Genomic DNA, 26,725 nt, shown 5'->3' with positions numbered 1-26,725 from the left:
CACTTTGGGATCTATAACATAGAAGTCAACAATTAAATAAAAAAAAAGACATTCACTCACTGAGTGCCCCATAGGTAGTCAGACACTATCCAGAAGCTGTAACCACGTTTCCTTTAATCCTGGCAGTAGCCTTAAGAGGTGGTAGTGGTCTTATCTTCATTGCACATATAGGGGCAAGAAGCTTAGAGAAACTGGTCACACTAGGAGTAATGGAGGAAGCAGCAGCAGAATATATATCTCTGTAATTTTCCCACACCATGTCTGCACCAATTTGAAGCTAACTGATCTCTTTGAGACTTCCTGTAGAAAATCCTTGGGTAAGGAGACAACATGGGTTGGAGCCTTACCTCCTCAGGCTAGGAGTGAATACTTGTTTGTGACTCAGAGAAATTGGTGTGTCATACACTTTGTCAATATCTAATGAGGATGAATATTGGCATACCCTAATAGCCAGCTATTGTGCATATATATCCAGGGTTATATCCTAGGAAAACTAGTATTCTGTGCAAAAGAAGACACATCTGAGAACATCTATTGCATCATTGTTGCCATGGTAAAAACTGTAAACAAATGTCCACTAATCAGTGAATGGGTTAATAAATTGTGGTAACTTTTTATGACATAATAATAGAATAAGTTTACAGTGATAATAGTATAGTACATTTACAATAAACTTATACTGCTGCTGCTGCTAAGTCGCTTCAGTCGTGTCCGACTCTGTGCGACCCCATAGACAGCAGCCCACCAGGCAAACTTATACTAGCCATTTACAATAAATGACTTTATATCAGCATGTCATTGTAGACAAAACTAAAATCCATTGCATTTCAAAAGCAACTGGTGAAAGTATGACCCATGTGATAATGTTAAAAATGTACAAAATGGTATCTTGATTATCTAAATTAACATTATGAACATATGTAATAAACATAAGAACATGAATGGGAGAGTTATGCCCCTATTTCAGGGTAGTGGCTTCCTGCAAGGGTGGAAGAGAATGAGATGGAGGGTAATAGAGGGCACAGAGGTTCCAGTGTGTTCATGACACTTTTTTTCCAGTAGAAATTCTGAAAAAAAGTGTGGGGAATGTTTAATTATTAAATTACAAGCAATATGAGCACACAGGTGCTGCTGACATTTTTCGTTACTTCACTGTCAGGGTGATGCAGGCCAGTGACTTGGAGTCGAGGTGCTCACTGCCAAGCAGGGTTGAGGGTGATTCATGGCAGCATCTCCTGTTCTTTCACTTAAAAGTGTACTCTTCCTGAGGAAGTGTGCTGCTAGAGAATCCCTAAGAGAGGAGCCTTTTAGTTATGTACATACATATTTGTATATGTGGGTATGTATTAAAGTGTGTATGTACGTGTGTATGTATATACGTGCATGCAACATTTCTTTCTTTTTTTTTTTTTTTAGGTTTTTTTTTTTTTATAAATTTATTTATTTTAGTTGGGGGCTAATTACTTTACAATATTGTAATAGTTTTTGCCATACATTGACATGAATCAGCCATGGGTTTACATGTGTTCCCCTTCCTGGACCCCCCACCCACCTCCCTCCCCATCCCATCCTTCTGGATCATCCCATTGCCCCAGCCCTGAGCCCTTGTCACATGCATCGAACATGGAATGGTGTTCTGTTTCGCATATGATAATATACATGTTTCAATGCTATTCTCCCAGAACGTCCCACCCTCACCTTCTCCCTCAGAGTCCATAAAATTGTTCCATGCATCTGTGTCTCTTATTCTGTCTCGCGTATAGGGTTATCGTTACCATCTTTCAAATTCCATATATATGCATTAGTATACTGTATTGTTGTTTTTCTTTCTGGCTTACTTCACTCTGTATAATGGGCTCCAGTTTCATCCATCTCAGTAGAACCGATTCAAATGTACTTTTTTTAATGGCTGAGTAATATTCCATTGTGTATATGTACCACAGCTTCCTTATCCATTCGTCTGCTGATGGACATCTAGGTTGCTTCCATGTCCTGGCTATTGTAAACAGTGGAAAACATAGGCAAAACACTCTCCGACATAAATCACAGCAGGATCCTCCATGACCCACCTCCCAGAATATTGGAAATAAAAGCAAAAATAAACAAATGGGACCTAATTAAAATTAAAAGCTTTTGCACAACAAAGGAAACTATAAACAAGGTGAAAAGACAGCCTTCAGAATGGGAGAAAATAATAGCAAATGAAGCAACAGACAAACAATTAATCTCAAAAATATACAAGCAACTTCTGCAGCTGAATTCCCGAAAAATAAACGACCCAATCAAAAAATGGGCCAAAGAACTAAACAGACATTTCTCCAAAGAAGACATACAGATGGCTAACAAACACATGAAAAGATGCTCAACATCACTCATTATTAGAGAAATGCAAATCAAAACCACAATGAGGTATCATTTCACACCAGTCAGAATGGCTGCTATCCAAAAGTGTACAAGCAATAAATGCTGGAGAGAGTGTGGAGAAAAGGGAACCCTCTTACACTGTTGGTGGAAATGCAAACTAGTACAGCCACTATGGAGAACAGTGTGGAGATTCCTTAAAAAACTGGGAATAGAACTGCCATATGACCCAGCAATCCCACTGCTGGGCATATACACCGAGGAAACCAGAATTGAAAGAGACGCGTGTACCCCAATGTTCATCGCAGCACATTTCTTTCTTATCTTTGACATAAATAAGGAAGAATTTGGTTTATTCAAGGTTTATGAAGATCTTAGTGCAAGGAAACCATGTCTCACTAACAAGTCTGTAAGTGATGCTTTTCTGTTCATTTCCTATCCACCGAGACTTATTCAAGTAATAATCCCTACAACAGGGTGAAAAAATGAGGCAATAAATGCATAATGTGCTTGATTAAATGAAATCAGCCAGGCCATTCACAGAGCGTGAGGCACAGAGCTGGAGAGGGTAGGAAGATGGCTTGAGGAGCTGAGGTATTTTTCTTCGCTGTGGTTCGGTTGTGGTGGGTCAATGTCTGAGTCTCTCAGAGCCCAGCTCAGCAGCAGATGGTCTCTGAGGAGTTTCTGCTGTGGAGACGTCATGGGCTTTGGGTTCAGCCAACCATGTGTCTCACTGGCCTTATTTGTTGCCATTTAGTCTTCCAGGAGGTCCTGTGGACTACAAGCAAGGGATTAGGGTTCTTATTCACAGATCTGGAATGATTTCATGGTGTGATATGGTCTTTGTCTTTTTAGGTCTCAGATTCTTAATTTTGAGAAAAGTCATTTTTTAAAGAAATTATTAAAGCTGAGGAAGATTGTGGCACTGTACTTTGTCTCATTGTCTGTTTTTTGCATGTACTTAGGACCTTGGTTATTAATGCACTGCGGTTAATATTTCCATGGGTCTCCATCCCCAGACTTGATAGGGGATCTGAGTTAATTCATGGGAAGGGAGTCCTGGAGAAACCAGAAGATGGAGTGTATACCAGGCAAGAGGGAGATTGATTTAGAAAGAAGATAAATACAGGCTGACAGAGAGAACCTCCAGCTGAAAGTAACATCAAGTGGTTTGGGGCATCAGCTTCTCAATGTCGAAGTTAGGGATAGAGTAGAGTGTGGCACTTTTCAGAAGCTTTCTGTAGGTTACATGTGGTATTGTTCAGTCACTCAGTTCTGTCCAACTCTGTGACTCCATGGACTTCATCACGCCAGGCTTCCCTGTCCTAACTATTTCCCAGAGTTTGCACAAACTCATGTCCATCAAGTCAATGATGCTATCCAACTATCTTATCCTCTGTCACTCCCTTCTCCTCCTCCTGTCACTCTTTCCCAGTATCAGAGTTTTTTCCAGTGAGTCGGCTCTTTGCACCAGGTGGCCAAATTATTGGAGCTTCAGCATCAGTCCTTCCACTGGACATTCAGGGTTGATTTCCTTTAGGATTGACTGGTTTGATATCTTTGCAGTCCAAGGGACTCTCAAGAATCTTCTCCAGCACCACAGTTCGAAAGCATCAATTCTTCAGTGCTCAGCCTTGTTTATGGTCCAACTCTCACATCCATACTTGACTACTGGAAAAATCATTTTACATTGTAGAGCTCATTGAATAGTCCTTGTGAGGCTTGGGGTTAATATTGGAAAGTTTATATCTTTGGTTGTACAAATATGTGTGTTTAAAGCCAGTTCTGATGATCTAAGGACTTACTGAAGCCCTGGGATTTATGCAGGTTACATATGCTAAGGTTTCCCCAAGGGAAGCCTAAGGTAGATCCTTCTAGATCTAAATGGTTTTAAATGTTAAATATCTTTTCCTTCCTTTACCTTTTTTTTTGCGATTAGGTGGTAAGAAATTCAACTTTGGCATCTAGAGAGAAAGAACAATAGTGAAAGAAATGTTGAAGATAAGGCTGATCTATGACTTAAAAATTGAAAAAGAGAATTATGGGGTCAATTTATTCAGATAAGTCAGAGCAGAGTGGGATAGACTACCCACTCCAGTATACTTGGGCTTCCCTTGTGACTCAGCTGGTAAAGAATCTGCCTGCAATGCGGGAGACCTGGGTTCAATGCCTGGGTTGGGAAGATCCCCTGGAAAAGGGAAAGGCTACCCACTCCAGTATTCTGGCCTGGAGAATTCCATGGGCTGCACAGTCTACAGGGTCGTAAAGAGTCAGACACAACTGAGTGACTTTCACTTTCACACACACACACATTTCTGATTCACCTTGTTGTACAGCAGAAACTAACACAATATTGGAAAGCAACTATACTCCAGTTAAAAAAAAATTTTTTTAAGAGTAAAGGCAAGATGTTTGAGGTCTTTGAGGATCAGTAGAAGTTGTCTGGGTACAAATAATTTTCATGGAAGAAGAAATCTGATATTTTTCTAATACCTACAAAATAAATTTTTGGTCTGGGTTTTTCACGGACACTATTAGTTCTTTTTGGCACTACGACATCATTAACTGGAGGAATGCAGCACATGTGAGAGCTGTGACTTTATTAAGCTCTTTTATCAGGTTCAGTAACTCTCTCTCTTTTTTTTTTAACCACTGAATTGACTCGCTCTATCAACATCAAAAACAAAACAGTCCTAGTAACTCTTGTATCTTTGAGTGATCCACTTGCAGCCTGTAGACTGGCATCAAAATAGCAGTGGATTTAGACTGTCTGGTCTGTGCTGTCCCCAGAATCCAAGGCAAGTAACACCATCAGCTTCTTTATTTCTTTTTTCATTGATGTTTATGGCAATTATGATAGTTATTATCAAAATATGTATGAAAGAAGTAAAATTTAATATGATGAAAACACAAACTTAGCTTCATTTCCCCCCTAATATTAGCTGTTTCTTGGAAATGAGAAGGAAATAGAGAAAACTGGCATTAATGCCTTAGGATGCTAATCACTTCCTTGCTCCAAATCCTAGCCTAGGTTGTACCATGATTCCCACTTGCCTAGATCTTTTGCCTCAGTCTCTCTCCCCTGAAAGGAATAAATCAAATATCACAGGAACACTAGGTTTGTCACACCCTCTGAGGTCTTGAAAAAATGGGGTGGTCTGTGAGAGCAAGGTATTATTAGAAGGAAAAGTTCTCACAAACAAAGTATATTCTCACTTGCTTTATAAGCCTTGCAAAGTGAAGAAGGTCAGAAAATGTCTTTATAACCCAGCATAACCCAAAGCAGGACTTCTTCCAACCCTCTTTTTTCCTATCTTGCCTCTCTTCCTTCTCTACCTCTACTCAAGACTATCATATATGTTGGTTAATAGTCCTTAACATGTTGAATTTTCCAGATGCATCCTCTTGATGCTATTTTGCTCAAGTGATATAAAACCTAACAGCATAAGGAGCCTCCAGCAAGCATGGCCTGAGGATGGCTTCCTTGAAAAGGACAAAAGTTGGGCAGGCAATTTGTGCTGTGTGTTAAACTGGACATGGTAGTTTCTGCCTTCTCAGAACCTCTTTCCTTGATAAATAATATATTGCTCTCCCCCCTTTTAAGACACCCTTGCTCATATGCAGACTGACTTCCATTCCAAGTCCCAGGAATGAATGAATGGATGGGAGTCGTGGCCAGTGGGCCTGTTCCAATCCTGGTCTTAGTAATAAGCCTGGACATGTGGCCTGAGTCAGAGCAATAAGATAAGCTACTGGGACTTCAGTTTGAAATATTCAGAAAGAAAAGCCAGCTTTGTCCAGTAGTTGCTGATCTGTGGTGATGTGAGCCTGGCTCTGCTGGTGACTATGTTTGTCTTCGTTTGGTAGGAAGCCTACTTGAAAATAAAGCCTTCACAGCGGACAAAGTAGAGTTGAGATGGAAAGTACTGACAGTATTTGATTTTCTTGGCCCAGGAAGGGCTGAAATCTGTTTTAACTCTTGAGCTTGTTTGTGGCCCATTAGGATTACCCTGGCTTCTCCCTGTATCTAGATCTGCCAAGTCCAACTTCCATGGCCAAATGTCTTCTCATTACATGTTTAAATCAGATCAGTTGAGGGAGGACTCCTATTATTTTTGCTCATCTTTTTGAGCCATAGATTGCCGTACAGACCTTTGTTGGCTGCCATCGGGCTTGGTGTCAAACTCTGAACATGGAACTCAGCAATGTGTATTTTAACAAATACAGGTGATTCTGATGCATGTAACAATTTGAGAATACCTGCTCTAATATAAAATTCTATCACTTAATCTTTTATTAGCCTTTCCTGTCCCAAGTTACTTTTCAGTTTTATTTCACACTTTTCTACATAGTATACTCTTTGTGCCAGGATTAGCTTTTTTTTTTTATCATTGTCTTATTGACATGTATGTTTGAATAATAATTTAAAGTAACAGAAAACCTAAGTAACATTGGCTGGAGCAGGAATAATTTCTTGGCTCAAGCAAAGCAATCAGGAAGTTCAGGGAGTAACTCTGGTTGGTTTTAGACTTGGCTGGATCCAGGTGTTCAAATCACCAGAGATCGGTCTAATTTTTTCCATGTTGGTTTTCTCCTCAGGCCAGTTCTCACTGGGCTTATTGGCATCTCCAGGTTTATTCCCTAAAAAAGCCTAGCAATCTCTGCAGAAAAGGGTGCTATTCTTTCCTAATAGTTCAGAATTGACCTCCTTTTTGAACTGAGTCAAGTAGCCAATAGGGAGTATGTCGAGTTTTATTTTTATTTTTTAACTTCTATTTTATATTGGAGTATAGCTGATTAACATTGGTTCAGATGAACAGCAAAGGGACTCAGCCATACATATAATCTATTCTCCCCCAAACTCCCCTCCCATCCAGGCTACCATATAACATTGAGCAGCATTCCCTATGCTATACAGTAGGTTCTTACTGGTTATCAGTTTGAAATACAACAGTGTGTACATGTTGATCCCAACCCTCCAGGGAGGACGTCCAACTTTGATGAGCCACACCAAAACCAGATGCCATTCCTAACATCCTGAGCATAGTATTACCTGAGGGTGAGTGAGGGGGTAGCTCCCCAAAGGAAAATTGGGGCTCTGTACCAGAATAAGAATAATGACTGTGGAGGCAAAAGAATAGATCCCCACTGTCATGAATGATCACTTTAGATTTGAAACATTGTGCATTTCTTCCTACCTGAATTGCATGTTCCCAGATTATCTACCTTTTCAAAGTATACTTTTCCTTTAAAAACCCTATTACTATCTACCTCCTGCCAGGAACATTCTCTGATGCTTGATGTCTATACAGTGTGCCAAATATCCTTGTGAGCCATCCACATGATCTGCATGTGTATCTGTGTAGTCATCCCCTCCAATCTATGAGCAACCCAATGGTAGGATGACTTCTACAAATGATTTAATTAACTCTTGAATTTTCATATGCATTGAGTGAAGGAATGTGTGTGTGTGAGTGAATGCATGACCTCAGGAACAAATGAAGTCAAATGAATAATAAGCAGGTCCAGAAGTCTAGTATGATATATGGATTTTGTGAATAAAGTCTGTCCTGGCTTGAATTCCAATTCTGAGATTTCTTCCAATGCTGAATCATGCATTGTGAGCGTTTACCACTGATGTGAAAGTGAAAGTCACTCAAGTCCTGTCCGCCTCTTTGTGACACCATGGACTAGAGTCCATGGAATTCTCTAGGCTGGAAAACTGGAGTGGGTAGCCTTTCCCTTCTCCAGGGGACCTTCCCAACCCAGAGACTGAACCTAGATCTCCTGCATTGCAGGCAGATTCTTTACCAGCTGAGCCACCAGGGAAGCCCAAGAATACTGGAGTGGGTAGCCTATCTCTTCTCCAGCAGATCTTCCTGACCCAGGAATTGAACTGAGGTCTCCTATATTGCAGGAAGATTCTTTACCAGCTGAACTATCAGGGAACTACTTCTCTTCTCACTTAGGTTCAGTAGTAATAGTCCTTAAGCCTATCGGTAAGGGAGTCTTGAATCATGTGGTAAAATATCCAAGACAGACTTCTCAACACCAGGATAAAATTAGAGGCATAAAAATTAGAGAAGAAACCTGAAGTTTATTAGAATTGCAGTCTAATTTCCTAAATTTTACATAAGATACTTGGGTTCAGATATCAACGTCAACATCATTTTTAAAATCTTCTCAAACCAGTAAGTCAATAATTGAACCCCACATCACTTGTACTTTCCACACAATCAAATGTGCCATATACCGTTTGTTTATTTCCACAAAGATAGAGGCCATGAAGGTCAGAATGTTTGTTCTGACTTGCCTCCTCTATTGTGGAAGAAGCCAATTTTGCATTTATTTACAAACTCATTTAAATATTCATAATTACTAAATGTGCCTGTTCTTTGAACTTCCTGGTTTAATATCTCCCTGGTTCTTCATTAGTAATGAGTCAAATAAAATCCATAATATATGGTCATTTTATATCTGTGGAAAGTCCTGATTTTACAGCTTTTTAAAAATTATCCTTTAAAAGTATATTGTTGTATCTAAAGAGTCAGAATAGTACTTGTCACATAGTAGGCACTAAATACGTATTTGTAAAAATATGAAAAGTTTTAGTTAGCACCCTTGGCTAGAAATGCACATCAGTCCCAGGTGGTTTTAGGGCTGAATTGAGTCATATTGTCAAGTTCAGCAGATATTCTTCTGGTAGTACTCTTAGAAAGCTCTTTTCCTACTTACCATTGTTACCTTGCATCAATGTCAAGGAAGAAAACCACCTTATTGGTCAATGATTCAAACCCCCATTTAATTGCATGTAAACTAGACACCAAGATATCAATAACTATTTAAGAAATAATGGTTAGCCCTTTAGAATTTTTATATTACTCACAAAAATGAGATAAAATATGTTAATTTTTAAATATTACCTATCACCTCTCCCTACTCCCCTCACCTCCCCATTTGGAGCTGCTGATGAAAGGCAGAATTATTTCTGGACTTGGTGAGCCACTGCTAGAGAATGCATTAGTTTCAGGTGTATAGCAAAATGGTTCAGTTAAACACTGAATATATTTCAGTGTACACACAGTAGATACACAATGGGTATCTATTCTTTTTCAAATTATTTTCCCATTTAGGTTTCTACAGAGTACTGAGCAGGTTCCTATTTTAGATAAATATTCATATATATGTAATCTCAAGACATATGAGAGGTAGGTGGTATCAGCCCCATATTTAGATAAAGGAAATAATCTTGAGAAGTAAATTATTTTTCCAAGGTGATGCCACTAGTACTTAAATCTTGAAATTACTTTTCAGTTGTGTACATGATTAGCCTACCCAGAAATGGATGTCCAAGGCTGTTTTACAGTTGTCTAAAGTACTTTGGAAATCTTGACACTTCTTTTCAGTATGGTGCTTTCAAAAAAATGAAATTAAAGAACATAATTTTGGTCAAAGGCACACTTTGATATTATAAACTTAGCAGAAATTGAGAAAATTTGAGGGTGTAACTAAAGGTCTAAAAAATTATACAGTTATTTAAACATGAATTTCAAAGAGCTGTCTTAAAGCAATTTAGTAACATTTTCCTTCATTTTTGAGCATGCTGATAAATCGATGTATTCTCAAACTTACCACCTTTGTATGACCCTAAAACTCCACCCTGATGGAGATGTCTTTTGCCTGTTCCATTGCATTTGAAAGAGTGTTCTACACATAGTCATCCCATTCTTTCACACTGTAGTGTTCTGCCTAACTAAATGTTCGTGAATACTTCTGCTTCCAGAAAGATAGAAATAAGTTTCTCTATTCCTCCCACTAAGTAAAATTAAAAATCCCTGGACATAAAATACATTAAACAAACATAAGACTCTAAGAAGTGGGGAGAAAAAAGCAGATCACCTCCATAGTTTCATTAACAAATTATAATGGAGCAATGAGACATTCCATAGGCAAAACAAACAAACAATAAAACCCCAAAACACATTGCCCTAAGTGTCACACCTTACAGAAATATTAACTCAAGATGGATCATGAACTTAATTGTAATATGTTAAACTATAAAGCTTTACTTTAAAAAGAGAGAAAATCTTTGACATCTAGGACTCCCTAAACAACTTCTCAGACTTAACGTCAACAATGCAACCCATAAAAATGAAAAAGTGACACATGGGACTTCATTGGAAAAAAAAAAAACTTGCTCCTTGAGAGACTCTAGTAACAGGATAAAAAGAAACAACAAATGGAGAGAAAATATTTGCAAATCATACATCCAACAAGCCACTAGTCTCTAGAATATATAAAGAGCTTTTGAAGTGTGAGTATAAAAGTAAACACTTTAATTAAAAAACAGGAAAAATATATGAAAGACTTTTCATTAAAGAGAGTATGCAGGTTGCAAATAAGTCCATGAAAAGATATTTAACATCATTAGCCATTAGGAAAGTGCAGAATGAAACCAATATATTGTCACACTTAGCAGAATGGCTAAGATTAAAAAAAAGAATAAGCACAACACCAAATGGTGACAAGAATGTGAAGAAACTGGATCATTCATACATTGTTGATAGGAATATAAAATAGTACAGCTACTCTGGAAAAGAGATTGGCAGTGTTTTGTTTTGTTTTTTTATTTTTCAACTAATCAAGCTGCCATGTGATCCAGAAATTATACTCTGAAGCATTATCCCAGAGAAATAAATGTAGGGTCATATAAAAACCTGTACACAAATGTTTATAACAGCTTTATTCGTAATAACTCCAAACTGGAAACAATCCACATCCAGTGGGGGAATAGTTAAACATACTCTGGTATATATGTACGAAGGACTACTGCTCAGCAATAAAAATAAATCAGCAAAGAATACAACAATCTAGGTAAATCAACAGAGATTTATTCTGAGTGAAAAAACTCAATCTCGAAAGGTCAGCAACTAGGTGTTTATATTTATACATTAATAATCTTGAAAGGACAAAATTTTAGAAAGAGATTATTGGTTGATACTGGTTTAGGAGTAGGTGTGGGAGAGACGTGATGTGTCTATAAAAGTATAACATGAGTAATCTTGTGATGATGGAAATATTTTGTATCTTGATTATATCAACATGAGTATTTGAGAGACTGTGCTACATTTTTGCAAGATGGTATGTAAAAAATACATAGGATCCCTTCATAGCATTTCTTAAAATGCTTGTGAATTAACAATTACCTTAAAGTCTCATTAAAAATCTTAAAAACAACCAAAATATTCTAATGAACATTATAAACATAAGGGTTCAAGAATCGTCAAAATGAATCACATAAAGCTCTAAGCATAGTGTTTGGTATGTAGTAAACTCTGGATAAGTACTTTTTTTTTCCAATAATTTTATTTATTTTTGACTGCGCCAAGTCTTTGTTGCTATGCAGGATTTTCTCTAGTTTTGGAGAACTGGGACTGGGGTCTAGTTGTGGTGCACAGGCGCCTCATTGCAGTGACTTCTCTTGTTGCAGAGTGTGGACCCTAGGGCAGGCAGGCTTCAATAGTTGCAGCACATGGTCTCTAGAGCCAATCAGCTGCAACTACTGAACCCTTGTGCCACAACTATTGAGGCCCGCACGCCCTAGAGCCCATGCTCTGCAATAAGAGAAGTCACTGCAATGAGAAGTTTCCATGTTTACTGCACTGGAAGGTGGATTCTTTATCACTGAGCCTCCAGGGAAGCCATGGATAAGTACATTTTTTTTTTTAATTGAAGTATAGTTGATTTACAATGTTGTGTTAATTTCTGCTGCATAGCAAAGTGATTCAGTTATATATAAAATATACCTACATATATTTATATATACATTTATAAATATATGTAAACTGATATATATAACTGAATCACTTTGCTATACAGCAGGAATTAACACAAGATTGTAAATGTTTACATATATATGTCTGTACATTCTTTTTTTTTTTTTAGATTTATTTTATTTTTGGCTATGCTGGATCTCCGTTGCTTTGCCCAAGCATTTCTCTCATTGTGGCAAGTGGAGGCTGCTCTTCATTACGGTGTACAGGCTTCTCATTGCAGTGGCTTCTGGTTGCAGAGCACAGGCTCTAGGGAAGGTGGGCTTCAGTAGTTGGAGTGTGGGCTCAGTAGTCGTGGCTTCCCGGCTCTAGAGTGGTGGCTCAGCAGTTGTGGCACAAGGGTTTAGCCACTCCACAGCATGTGGAATCATCCCAGACCCGGTATCAAATTCATGTCCCTTGCATTGTAAGGCAGATTCCTAATCGTTGGACCACCAGGGAAACCCTACATATTCTTTCTTGATATTCTTTTTCATTGTGGTTTACTACAGAATAGTGATAATTATTTTAATGGTGATAATGATTCTGTTGTAGGAGGATAACCCTGGTAGTGATGAAATAGGTATGAGGAATGGAGCTTGCAGATAGGTGCAGAGATTGTGAGGACCCTCCTTATCTGTCTAGGCTTCCAAGAAAGTTAAATAATACCATCCATGAACCTGTGGTTCAAAGTTAGCAGAGAGAGTTTTGCATTCTTCTCATGCTGTATTTACCCTGTGTATCAGCTGGGCTCTCAAGGCGCCATTTGATATGTTAGAGTGCAGATTTAACAGGAGTGAAGTCGATCGCATCTTTTAAAAATCTATCGACTTACAACCTTAGCAATTCTGAAAGTATTATAATGACAGCTTATAGGTTAAGTGGATTTAGATGTAGAGAGAGGTTTTCCTTTGTCAGCGGATTAAGTTGAAACAGATGGAAACTTCTGGAATGCATTGGGACAACACTACCACAATTCTACAGTGAGATATTTTCCTGGGGCAAAACACCTGGTCGTGTTTCTCAGCAGGGGTGCTGTTAACCCTCCTGAGGGACCCTTTGAACCTTGCAAGGCTGTATTAAGCATTGAGCTGTTTGGAGTCCTGACTGTGTTCATTAAATGTCACAGTCCCCCCTTAGCCCTTGTGATGACCAAATATTACCCTCTCCACTACCACCATCACCCACAACATAAAAGGGTACATTTCCAAAGGTTCATAGATAGTGGCAGGTAGGTACACACCTGAATGAGACCCATTTGAAGAAGCTATCTGTTAGGAGAAAAGGCTAGTTAGATGCTAATCCAACCTGTCTACAGCTAATTTAGCAGTTAAGAGTTGGAACTTGGCAGTCTGACCTTGAAATAAGAAAGTTACTCCTGATGCTTCAGTCTCTTCTGTAAAATGAAAAAAAAAAAATCGGTGATATTTACTACAAATTTATAAAGTTTTTGCCATGTGAGGAGTAATAGTTGTATATCTGAAGAGTTTTCTGAGAATTGGCTCTTTGGTATCTAGTCTGGTACAAGAAAAGTGCACGATAAAAAGCACTACTACATTTAATCAAGCCAAAGATACAGTCCTGAATATTCATTGGAAGGACTGATGCTGAAGCTGAAACTCCAATACTTTGGCCACCTGATGCGAAGAGCTGACTCATTGGAAAAGACCCTGATGCTGGGAAAGATTGAGGGTAGGAGGAGAAGGGGATGACAGAGGATAAGATGGTTGGATGGCGTCACCGACTCAATGGACATGGGTTTAGGTAAACTCCGGGAGTTGGTGATGGATAGGGAGGCCTGGCGTGCTGTGGTTCATGGGGTTGCAAAGAGTTGGACATGACTGAGCGACTGAACTGAACTGAAGATGCTACGAAAAACTTCTGCTTCATTGACTGCTTAGAGCCTTTGACCGTGTGGATCACAACAAACTGCAGAAAATTCTTAGGCTTACCTTTCTCTTGAGAAACCTGTATGCTGATCAAGAAGCAACAGTTGGGGGATACTTTATGTGACCCCTCAAACTTAGACGGCCCCTGGACTTTCAGATGCTAACATCCCCAATCCTGTAAGATGATCACTGAATAAAAATATATCCCTTTAAAATAGAAGACAGAACAGTTGAAACTAGACATGGAACAACTGACTGGTTCAAAATTGGGAAAGGAGTACAGCAAAGATGTATGTTTTCACCCTGCTTATTTAACTTGTATGCAGAGTACACCATGCAAAATGCTGGGCTGAATGAATCACAAGCTGGAATCAAGATTGCTGGGAGAAATATCAACAACCTCAGATATGCAGATAATACCACTTTAATGACAGAAATTGAAGCAGAACTAAAGAGCCTCTTGATGAATGTTAAGAGAGTGGAAAAGCTGGTTTAAAACTCAACATTAAAAAGACTAAGATTATGGCGTCCAGTCCCATTACCTCATGGCAAATAGGTGGGGAAAAAAATGGAGACAGTGACATATTTTATTTTCTTGGACTCCAAATGGTGACTCCAACCTTGAAATTAAAAGATGCTTGCTCCTTGGAAGAAAAGTTATGACAAACCTAGACAGCATATTCAAAAGCAGAGACATCACTTTTCTGACAAATGTCCATGTAGTCAAAGCTATGGTTTCTTCCAGTAGTCATGTACAGATGTGAGAGTTGGACCATAAAGAAAGCTGAACACTGAAGAATTGATACTTTTGAACTGTGGTTCTAGAGAAGACTCGAGAGTTGCTGGGACTGCAGGGAGATTAAACCAGTCAATCCTAAGGGAAATCGGTCCTTCCAATGAATATTCCGGACTGATGCTGAAAATGAAGCTCTGATACTTTGGCCATCTAATGCAAAGAGCTAACTCATCGGAAAAGACCCTGATGCTGGGAAAGACTGAAGGCAAAAGGAGAAGGAGATCACAGAGGATGAGATGGTTATATAAGCATCACTGACTCAATAGACATGATTTGAGCAAACTCCGGGAGATAGTGAAGGACAGGACAGCCTGGTGTGTTGCAGTCCAGGGGTTGCAAAGAATTGGACACAACTTAGTGACTGAGCAGCAACAACAATGAGATGCCATGGGTTATAAAATTCACCATCACTTTTAAACTAAGGAGGAAGAAAAAGATGCCAACTAAATGGTGACACACTGCTCTCTTATCATTTAGAATACCTGTGTATTTATACCATGATATAAATATATACTTTAGATTTATTTGGAGACTTTTTAATCCTTTATTACTGTTGTGCCTATTTTTTTTAAAAAAAATGTGAACAAATAAGCTGTTTCTAAAACTTTATTCAGAATTGAACTCTGACACACTTTTAACTGGATCATCAGTAGCGTTTGTCAGCCAAGCCAGGCTGGAGTTGAACCAATTTTTTGCAATGCAAAATCCTCCTCTCTGTCATCCAGAGCACTTACAGTGGAGCATTTTTAGAGCCTGCACCAAATAAAAGCTGGGCTCTGAAGGTGGCTTTGCAGCATAGTAGACCAAGCCTACTTGTAGTGGCTGCTTCAGGAACATTTGGAAACAACTGATTTACCTCTACCATCTCCACACATCATTTGCCTCCTCTACTGCTTTCAGGATTTTCTCTAAGCTACTGGCACCCATTCTGCAGGTTTTTTGTTTTGTTTTACATATTTCTTGTTGTTTTTTAATTATTTTTAAATTTTATGTTGGAATATATCTCTTCTTTTTAAGCGTTTTATTTTTTATTGAGGTATAGCAGATTAACAATGTTGTGATGGTTTCAGGTGAACAATGAAGGGCCATATGTATACATGTATCCATTCTCCCCCAAACCTCCCATATTTCATTTATAATGTTGTGTTAGTTTTAGGTGTGCAATAAAGTGATATATCCACAGCTTCCCTGATGGCTCAAATGGTAAAGAATCCGCCTGCCAATGCAGGAGATTTGATCTCTGGGTTAGGAAGATCCCCTGGAGAAGGGAATGACTACCCACTCTAGTATTCTTGCCTGGAGAATTCCATAGACAGAGGAGCCTAGCAGGCTATGGTCCATGGTGTTGCAAAGAGTTGGACATGACTGAGCAACTGACACTTTGACTTTTCATATATATATCCTTTCTTTTTCAGATTTTTTTTCCCCCATATAGGTTGTTAGAGTCTTCAGTAGAGTTCCTTGTAATCTAGAGTATGTCCTTCTTGATATCCATTTTATATATTCTAGTGTGTATTTGTTAATCCCCACAGTTTATCCTGATTTATCCCTAATCTATCCCTCCTAATTTATCCCTCTATCCCCACTTTCCCCCTTGGCTAACCATAAGTTCATTTTTTCCTGCATTTTTGACGCTTAAGCTTTTGATGTTTCCAGGTGCCCAGACAGTGGTACCTTCAATATAACTCAAGTCCAGCGCTTGGCTGACAGTTTATAGAATACTGTGAATTGCAGAGGGCCTCCTCATTTCAGAGAGGTGAAAAGGTTAAAAGGTAGAAAATTTTAACTTCTGAGAAGATGAAAGCTGTTAATCAAAATATGCAGTTTCAGTGAAAGAAAATGTGTGTGGGGGCTACCTATGTATATGAAGTAAATCTTATCCTGAATCCTCTACCAAGTGACAATTTGTCATATGATTCCTTGTGACTCAAAGGATGCTCTATGGACCAGGACATGGGAACGTGTCAGAAATGCAGAATCTTGGTCTCCCCAACAGACTTGTTAAAATGCAGATTCTCGTTTAGTACGATCTCCAAATGACTGTTAGGTCTGTTAAAGTTTCATAAACACTTTTGCCTTTTTTTTTTTTGGCTGTTGTTATAGAGCCAATGTATTTCTTGGCTGGTTTGCTTGAAATGGGACTTCCTTGCATATGCACTAACAGCCCTCCCCACCCTCCCTCGCACCCTCTCCTTTTCTGCTAATTCAGGTCACAGGTAAGAAACTTATTTGGAACATCCTTTTGTGTTGGTTTCAAAACTGAGACGTTATCACATTTATCCTCTTCACCTGGCTCATCACACTTATAGGGGCAAACAGGAAGAACTGCTTTAGTGAAAATTCACCCACAAGTTAGAGCCTTTTCTAGAAGGCACCAGCCTAGCAGGGAGACCAGAATCTTACTAATAAAAATCCACAGGCATTGAGACTGGCCCTTTTTCTTACTGGCATTTCTCAAACCTATTTCACACATAAATCCTAATGATGCTGGCGTTATAAGCTATCTTTTCCTGGTGTGGCTTTTTGAAACTCTCTGATCGAGCTGGTTTCTTCAAACCAGAGGCTGGGAAAGAGTGACTCAGAAGAAGGGCAGAGGAAAGCCTAGAGGCACTGTTCTAGAAGCAGTGTGTGTCTTGACTTGACCTTCCAAACACCCTCTGTTTGGAAATGCATTATCTGCCCTGAAAACAGGCCCTGGCCTCTACCTGTACTCCTCTTGCTGTCTCAAGGCCAGTTTCCAGCTATGTTAACAGAATTGGAAGACTCAAAACTTACTTTTGCAAATATAAAAAGTGTCAGCTAGTGATCCACTTAAAAAGTAAATAAATAAATAAAAGAAGCTTCACTCTGAAGTGCTACTACAGGCTAAGTGTAAGGTCGTTCTGGGTTAGAGATTGGCCCAGAAAGGGCCATTCTCAAGATTCCCTAAACCTGAGTTTCCTCCTCTGATGTGGGTCATAGTAGATGGCCTTGAGGAGGGTAGACCACTTGGAGAAGGAGAGGATGTTAAAATGACAGGGAAAAGAAGTACCATGTGACCACATGCCCGTCCTTAGGGTCCCTCACAGCCAAAGACAAACAGGAAGGAGGAGATGTTGGGCGGAGACAGGGCTTATTCTGTAATACTCTTTCAGTTGCTCCTAGCTGATTCCAAGGATTACAGCTGCCAGATAGTATAGGGCAAAATCAACAGAGGATTTGCCACTTCCAAACATAGATCTAGGCAATGGGAAACCACCAGGTATTGTAGAAACTGAGTTCCAGAGAGAGAGAATTGACTCGGCCAAGGTTACCCCAGATCTTGATAGTGGACTCCGTAAATATATATTTAAAAAAAACAAAAACAGACAACTCTTATTCAGTGCTAAGTACTGTTTTAAGCATTTGCTGTACATGTATTATTTGATGGAACTTTTTTAGTACCCTGGAGAAGGGAATGGCAATCCACTTCAGTATTCTTGCCTGGAGAATTTCGTGGACAGAGGATCCTGGTGGGCTACAGTCTATGGGATGGCAAAGAGTCAGACACGACTGAGCAACTAACATACACACACACACACATCATTATTATTAATGTTCTCCTTATCATAAGGAAATTTGGCACAGAGAAGTTAAGTAAATTTCCTAAGGTCACAGAGCTGACAAATTACTGGGATTCAATCCCAGGTCCTGTGGGCTATCTATATCCTTTGTACTGTGCTAAATTATTTATGTGAATTATTATTTTAAAAACCCTATTATTATCATTCTACAAACTGTGGCTTAGAGAGTTTCTATAACTTCATTTCATGGTAGAATCTGACTTTGAATGCTGATAGCCTGACTTCTGTGCTCACTCTCTTAACCACACTGTTTTGGAATCCAAGTCCCTAGACTCTTCACCAGTGCTCCTAACTGCTCTCTAGCTTGCTGTGGAACTGGGTGATTGGATGGGATAAATGGAAACAGGAAAACTGGTCCAAGAGGTGCTATTACTAGATAGCGCTCTAAGGTAGAGATGATTTTTGTTTTGTTTTCCTTTCCTCCCTTCTACATGCTTTAGTTATAAGTTTAAGGGCTCTATCAGCATTTCTGGTTATGTTTTATAATAACATTTTATGGAATAATTGCTATTGTACTAGATGCAGTACTAAATGTGCTATTATCTCTATTTTACAAATACGAAAATATCTAATATTTATCTACTGAACTGTACTTTTTAACTGTTTATCTGATAAAATCATTTGCACCTGAATTTCAAGCTGCCAAGCTTATTTAAGATTTGAACATAGATTCTGCCACTAACTGGCAAGTATAGTCTTGAAAATGTATTTAACTTCTCTAAGATTTAGTATCTTATTATATATGAAGTCACTTACATAGTAGCCACCGATAGGATAATTGAGATAACTAAACGAGATGCTGCAATGTAAGCATTTAAGTGATGCCTATTATACAGTAAGTCCTTCCTAAATGATAGCCCACTATGCTTGACCTTCAGAGGCAGGTGGAATCTTACGACTTGTCTATTTTGATCTCATATTCTAGATCTCTGGGTAAGGAAGAGGCTCGTTCAACGTCACACAGCAACTAGCAGTGCTGGACTCAAGGCTGTACATAGTTGATCTTGTGCAAAGTAGAAATTGTGATGTTAACACAATATATAATATTCTCCTTTGTAATGTTATGTATGTATGTATTAACATATAAATAGGAGGACTGATCTAGAGGGTTGTTTAACAGTTGCTTCAAATTGTAGCCAAGAAAAGTGATGGATTTTCTTGCCTCTAGCTAAGACTGATTCTAGTTTTTAATGATAAATGAAGATTAGTGATTAGGAAGGAATAAAAACAGAAAGAACTCATGATCTTAGAAGTAAAGTCAAATACATTTTAGATGCACTGTTTGACAAGCCATAACGTCCATGAAGAGCTGCTGAGAATTTTGCAGTGATGTCATTAACACTTTCAGAAGCCAATGCTGATAATACTTAGGTTTGAGTGAGACTTAGTATTAAATACTTTATCACAGATTTTCTACTGATTACTCTAGTTGAGATACTGGATTAGATCATTAGTTCTCATATATTTGGATTTAAGGAGTAATATTATAAAAACAAGTAAAGGAAATCTCTGACATGGATTTGCCAAATATTTTCTCCCCTCAACTAGAAGTGTAAATGACAAGAACAAAACATACCACAACCAATAATCACTATGATTTTTTTATAATAAGAATATTTTAACTCTCCAAGTGTAGGAAATACGTGAACTCAGGATGAAGAGTACTGATTAAAAGGGAATATAACTTTTGTAAAAAAAAAAAAAGAAAAATAGAAGTCATTATTTTTCTAGTTTTATTCCAGGTGATGAAAACTTAGGGATGGACCAACACTGTCCCTGACCTATTTTAGAAATTATTAGACCAGAATCTCGGGAGTCTCAAAGCCCCTCCCCCTTCCCTAGGGTACACAGAAACATAACCTGATGAAGGTTTTCCCAAGGCGTATACTCCTCCCTCTTTGGAGGTCCTGCCATGTGTGCTTCCTGGTCTCTCTAATCTATCCATATGCTCTAGATTCTTGGTCATTATGAACTCCCGTTACTGCTGGAATATGTCACATCTCCTGAGCAGTGTGTTGTTGTAGGAAAACAAAACCCCCTAAGTGAATCTGTTGATAATCTAATCCAGGGGTTATGAATGAAAGTCCATTTCAGTGGAGCCTATGATTTCCATATCCATAGAATTTACCTGGTGCATTGGTTTCCTGCCCTACACAAGAATAGTGTGGCGGTATGGGATGAAAAAGCAATGAGATTACCCAGTACAACCTTCCTTCCAGTGTACATGTTCCTTCTATCTTCAGGGACTAGACAGAATTAAAAAAAAAAAAAAATGCACCCTTCAGATTTAGGCTAGATTGATTTACCAGTTAGCTGCTTGTGTCAGGAACTATGCTGGGCTTCCTCTCTGCTCTCTGTTACACACTTGGATCTGCTCTGGCCATTTCTCCTTCTCCTAGGTGAGGCAAGCGAGGCTCTGACAGGCTCACTGCCTGTGTTACACAGTCAGTATCCACAGGCAGGTGCTCTTAGCCTTCATTCTTCTTGTGGGGATGTTCACGGTTTGTAACCCAGGGACCACCTTTAATATCTCACTCTTGTTTGTACTAAGCATCTGTTTATCCTATTAAAATAACATTTCTTTCTGTCTCTGCCAATCTTCCATCATTAGCACGGAGCACCTGGGTAGCAAACAGAGTATCATAACACAGTAGCCCCTGCTGTAGGCTCTGCAATGGCCTTGGGCAGTTTCCCTCTCTGCATTCTCGTTTGCTGTCTACAGAATGAACACCATGATAGTACCTACATCATGGAGTTCTTGTTGGGCAAAATGGGTATAAACACTGTCAACACATAAAGATGCACCCTGTGAGATTCGTGAGTTTCAGTTTTATTTGGGGATTTCCTGACAGCTTCTCTGATAGTTCTGAGGAACTTCTCCAAAAAGGTAACGGAATAGGTCAGTATAGATGTAATTTTGATGAAGGGCACATGTGCAGCCAAGCACACATCTCGTTAGAAGCTTGCTGCTAGCCACTAGGAACAGGTATCTCAGTTAATGATTTTAGTGATTTTCTAAGTATGGGAAGATGAAAGAATCCAAGAACAAAAAAAGATTTCTCCTGAAAATAACAACTATCTGAAGGCTTGTTCTGCCAGTTTTTTCCAAAACACAAAGTGCTTCATTCGTGATTTCCTCCCTGAACTCCTTTTGGGATGTGTTGACTTTCCATGGCTACAGTGACTAGTGACTTAATTCTTATACAACCACTTGTTGTTCAGTTGCTAAGATGTGTCTGACTCTTTGCAACCCTGTGAACTGCAGCACACCAGACTTCCCTGTCCTTCACCATCTCCCGGAGTTTACTCAAACTTAGGTCCATTGATTTGGCGATACCATCCAACCATGTCATCCTCTGTCTCTCTCTTTTTCATTTGGCAAGTGACATTTTTTAAGTTGGTATTACTTAGCCCAAATCTTGACATGTCTTATGCATCATTGCTATTAGCTCTTAGTGTTATATAAAATAGAATTTTAAAGCATCAATTGTAGATATTTAAATCAACGCTGCATATTGCACACAATTTCTTCAAAAAGTTTGGTAAATTGTCCTGTACTAGCCTGTCTGTCCTAAAACATCTGGTTGCTGTTGCTTTTCTCCTTCCATTTTCCTTATCACATAGTATAGTGATTTAGTAGCTGAAATCAGAAAGATACCATGGTTTTCCTATGACATGGCTCTTTCAAAGTTGCTTGGGACAAAAGCAAAGAGGAAAAGTGAGTCTGGTGTGGTGAAGAAAGCCTCAAAGCTGTGTACTTAGCCCCTGGCCAGTGCCTTGAGGGTAGAAAGCCCTCAGTCTTTAATTGAATGAATGTTTCAAAACATTATGCACACATGAGGATGTTTTAGGTCAGTGGATTGTAACTGGGCCTCAGTGTATGCGACAGCATGCTTTTGTTAGAACATATTTACTCATTAAAACTCTGGGATGATAGGACTTCCCTGACAGTCAGTGGTTTGGTTAGCATTTATCCAATGCAGGGTGTGTGGGTTCAATCCCTGGTCGGGGAACTGAGATCCCAAGTGCTGTGCAGTGTGGCCAAAACAAACAAACCAAAACTCGTGAATGAGTGGCTAAAGGCAGACAGAAGTGAGATACAGGGGTATTAGTCACAAAGAAAAAGTAGTAGATGCTCCTGCTTTGCATTGCTTTGTATACATCTTTATTTTATTTTTTTTATGGGAACCAGTACAAGCTTGTGGAAATCAAATGTTACAGGACATATTGTTGGGGAAGAAATTTTTTTCTACCCTTCTAGGTCCTTCTGACTGGTCTAGAAATTACATTTAAATTAACATGAGATTGATTAACAGAGAAAACCAAAACTTAATAACATGTATACATCGGAGAGGCCCAGAAAAACTGAGTAACTCACCAGAATGCCTGAAACTCTCACTGAAAGTACTATCTTTAGCTTAAGATAAAGGAAGCTGTCTGTTGAGAGTAAAGGTTTCGCACTTCAGAGGGAAGGCAAGCAATTTACCTGGAGATGGAAAAGCAAATTTTGGTGAATAAATGTTTGATGGACCATACGAGACAATGGAACAAGAGTAGATTCTGATCTCTAGGCCTGACCCCCACCCCCACCTCATCCCCCCTGCCGCATCACACCTACCTATATTCCCTGCAGATATCTCTGGTGATAGAAAGTCTATTGCAGGAACAGAATACCAAATTCTTCAGGCAGTGAAAGGGAAGGAAACTTTTTCCCTGAGTCTTTATAAATGTATTTATTTGGCTGCATTGGGTCTTAGTTGCGGCATGTGGTCCCTAGTTCCCCTATCAGGAATCAAACCCAGGCCTTCTGAATTGGAAGTACAGAGTCTTAGCCAGTGCTCCACCAGGCAAGTCTCTCTTCTGAGCCTTGATTGCTTTCAGCTCAAAATAATCAGCATGCCAGAGAGGCGTTTTGAGGTGGCAAGTTTTGTTCCCCTGTGATGTATGATGAATATATACTTGTCTAAGTCATTTTCATTGGTTGACCCTTGAATAACATGTAAGATCTTTAATACTATTTTTGCTCTTCCACAGCCGCCAAAATAGATCTGGGCCCAGAGTGGTAACTCAATATGTGAATACAGGGAAATTATCACTGAAAGATCATCTGTTGCTCCAAGTGGGAGACTTTGTATTAATTGTTAAAATAGTAGACTTAGGAGTGGAACAGAAACCCAGCTCTGAGACACCCTGACTCATTCGTGATTGTGGCTCCAAATTCTTTGAGCCTCTTTTGCACCATTTGTAAAATGGGGATAATAATATCTACTCTATAGAGCTGATATGAAGACCAAATGGGATGTGAAGATTATTTGAAGCCCCTAGTGCAGTGCCAGACACATAAAATCAAAGTACTTCAGAGCAGCTGGTGAAAGACATGCTTACCCATCATCCACCCGATTTATTCTTTTCCTGTCCTTCTGAACCTATAACCATGACCAGTGAGATTTAATGAGCTCTTAGCTCATCTTTTGTAAAGTAGAGATGCTAATACTTAATACACCACAAATCTTGTAGAAATTCTCTAGATAAAATGAAAGAACATTCAGCAGAGAAAAGTTAATTTGGAAATAATTTAGAATTGTAGGCCAACTCATAATCACTTGCAAGTGACGTTCATTCTGTATCACCTAAAAAAACTCAGAATTCTTTTCTCAGCTTTTAATCCATATCTTGACTACCTTCCAGTTGTCCATTGGGTAGAAATTAATGTAATTTAAATCAAAAAGTTAAGTAACTGAGAAAGACAGCAAATAGGTCCCTGGAACTCAATTCTTTGGCAACAAATTTAGGTTCAGTTTGAATTTAGAAGATGTTTGGAAGAAGAGATTCATAGAATGTATGACATTGACAATGACTCCATTGAACGAATGAAGGAGTCAAAGGAATGTCTTTGCCCTTGAGCTCACTGCCATCTGAAGTCTCTTCTAAATCTGAGAACCAAAGACTCCACAAGTCTTAGTTTCTTTGCTTTTAGTTTAATGAAAAAAATATAAAAATCAGAGATGAAATAAAGAACATGTAATTGCCTTTTCTGCCTTGCACCTGACAAAACCACAGGAAGGAGAAGAAGTAGATTCACTGCAGGGAAAATTGCCTCACTTTTCTCTGCTAATGCACATTAGTCCCCCACAGAGGAACTCTGATTTTTCCAGTGGTGTACATTTGCACAGTTGGGTTCATATTTTGCTCTCAAGTGCAATAGTGCTCACACCAAAGCTAATACAATAAAGCTGGAACTGACATGCGGTTCCTGGGAACATCATTCCTGTGTTCTTGGCGGTTACCTGTAGGGCCCTCAACCTGTTACCAGGGAGACACAGAGGAACACTGTGTCCACAGCTTACAAAAGGATGTTTTGCATCTGAAGATCGGGCTCTTGAATTTATCTCTCGTCTTAAGAGATTCCTAAAGCCAGCCCAGTCTGTGAGTTTAAAATGACTTTTTCTTGAGCAAGTTGGAATTGTGTTTTCAGGTCTTTGCAACCAAAGTGTTTGATAAATGTGCCATCTCTGTGTTGGATCATGGCTGAGGCTTTGGAAATTCTATGGAAATCAACCACTGTTGCCTGTCCTTATATGGCATACATAATTTAAAGGAACAGACACATTAATTGGGGAAGCACCAATGTAGTAGATACTTCTAAAACATCTACTCAAAAACATATAATACTTAGTTCAATGAGAATTTATAATGGATTGGAAAAGAACAGTAGCAAAGGCTTTCTTGAGGAAGTAATTCTTAAACTTAAACCTGCAGAATCACTAAAAATGAAGTAGGTGAGCAGAAAAGGCGACGGCATTTCAAAGAGAGGAAATGGCATAGATGCAGAAAATGTGGTATAAATGCCCTCTGATAGGAGGAACAAGGCATGGTCAGGGATGGGAAAAAGGTCTGTACAGCAAGCTTTGAGAACAAGAAGCAGATTGGTTGGGGTAATGGTGGCTGGAGAGATGAGTAGGCAGATTGTGCAAGGCCTCGAAGGCTATTTTAAGGAGTTTTGTCTTTTATTGTAAGAATAATAAAAAGCGGTGTAGTCCATGCTCTTATATTGTAAACACAAGGCTCCTAGAGGAAAACTAGGTTTGTCCAAGGTTGGATGTCCCTCATTCAGCAAAGTTCAGCCAAGAACACAAGCCTCTGACTCTCAGGTGACCTACAGAAAGAACTGGTGATAGTCGCTAGTATTTGGAACACCCCTTTGGGGCAAAGCCCTTGAATGGACTTGAGAAATCACAAAGTTTGCTTTGGATATACAGTCTTAACATAAAACAGATTGTACCTGTCAAAATTTGTATATGAACTTAATATAATTATACATATGTATCTACCAACAGTTTCACTTCACACATGCTAGGATGGTTACTATAAAAAAAAAAACAAAAAACTAAAGTGCTGATAAAGATGCAGATAAATTAGAACTCCTGTGCATTGCTACTGGGAATGGAAAATATTGTAGCTATGGTGAAAAACAATTTGGCAGTTCCTCAAAATTAAACATAGAATTGACATATGATCCAGCAATTCCACTTTTAGGCATATACCCCCCAACACTGAAAGCAGGGATTTGAACACATACACGCTAAAGTTTATAGAAGCACTAGTCACTATAGCCAAAAAGTGGGAACAACCCAAAGTTCACCAACAGATGGATGGATAAACAGAATGAAGTCTGTACATGCAATGGAGTATTATTTAGCCTTATAAATAAACAAAATTCTGACCAGTGCTACAACATGGAGGAACCTTGAAAGTATTATGTTTTGTGGAATGAGCCACCTTAAAAAGACAAATATTGTGTGATTTCACTTATGAGATAACTAGACTAGTCAAATTCATAGACAGGAAGTAGAGTAATGGTTTCCAGGGGCTGAATGAAGGGGTAAAGTTACTGTTTTTGTTTTAATTGGAGTATAATTGCCTTATGATGTTGTATTAGTTTCTTCAGTACAACAAAGTGAATCAGCTATATCTATACATATATCCCCTCCCTCTTGGACCTCTCCTGCCACCCCCATCCCAGTCCTCTAAGTCATCAGAGAGCCCTGAACCGAGCTCTGTGTGCTATACAGCAGTTCCCACTAGCTGTCTATTTTATACGCGATAGTGTATATATGTCAATACTATTCAGTTTGTCCCACCCTTCCTACCTGCCACTGAGTCCTCATGTCCTTTCTCTATGTCTGCATCTCTATTCCTGCTGTGGAAATAGGTTCATCTGTACCATTTTTCTCAATTCCACATGTGTGTGTTAATTTGTGATAC

The 26,725-nt window shown here is 38.9% G+C and overlaps 1 long non-coding RNA gene across 1 annotated transcript in view; it reads left to right on the top strand.

Annotated features, from left to right (window-relative positions):
* LOC145508731 (uncharacterized) overlaps positions 1 to 26,725 on the top strand; it is a 137,876-nt gene that overhangs the window by 106,042 nt on the left and 5,109 nt on the right. The gene's annotated exons all lie outside the window — the stretch shown is intronic.

The sequence above is a fragment of the Giraffa tippelskirchi genome, chromosome 6, assembly GCF_054371585.1.
Source record: "Giraffa tippelskirchi isolate mGirTip1 chromosome 6, T2T-mGirTip1v1.2.pri, whole genome shotgun sequence".
NCBI lineage: Eukaryota > Metazoa > Chordata > Mammalia > Artiodactyla > Giraffidae > Giraffa > Giraffa tippelskirchi.
Note: the sequence above shows the minus strand (reverse complement) of the source record. Positions and strands in the feature narration are given on the sequence as shown.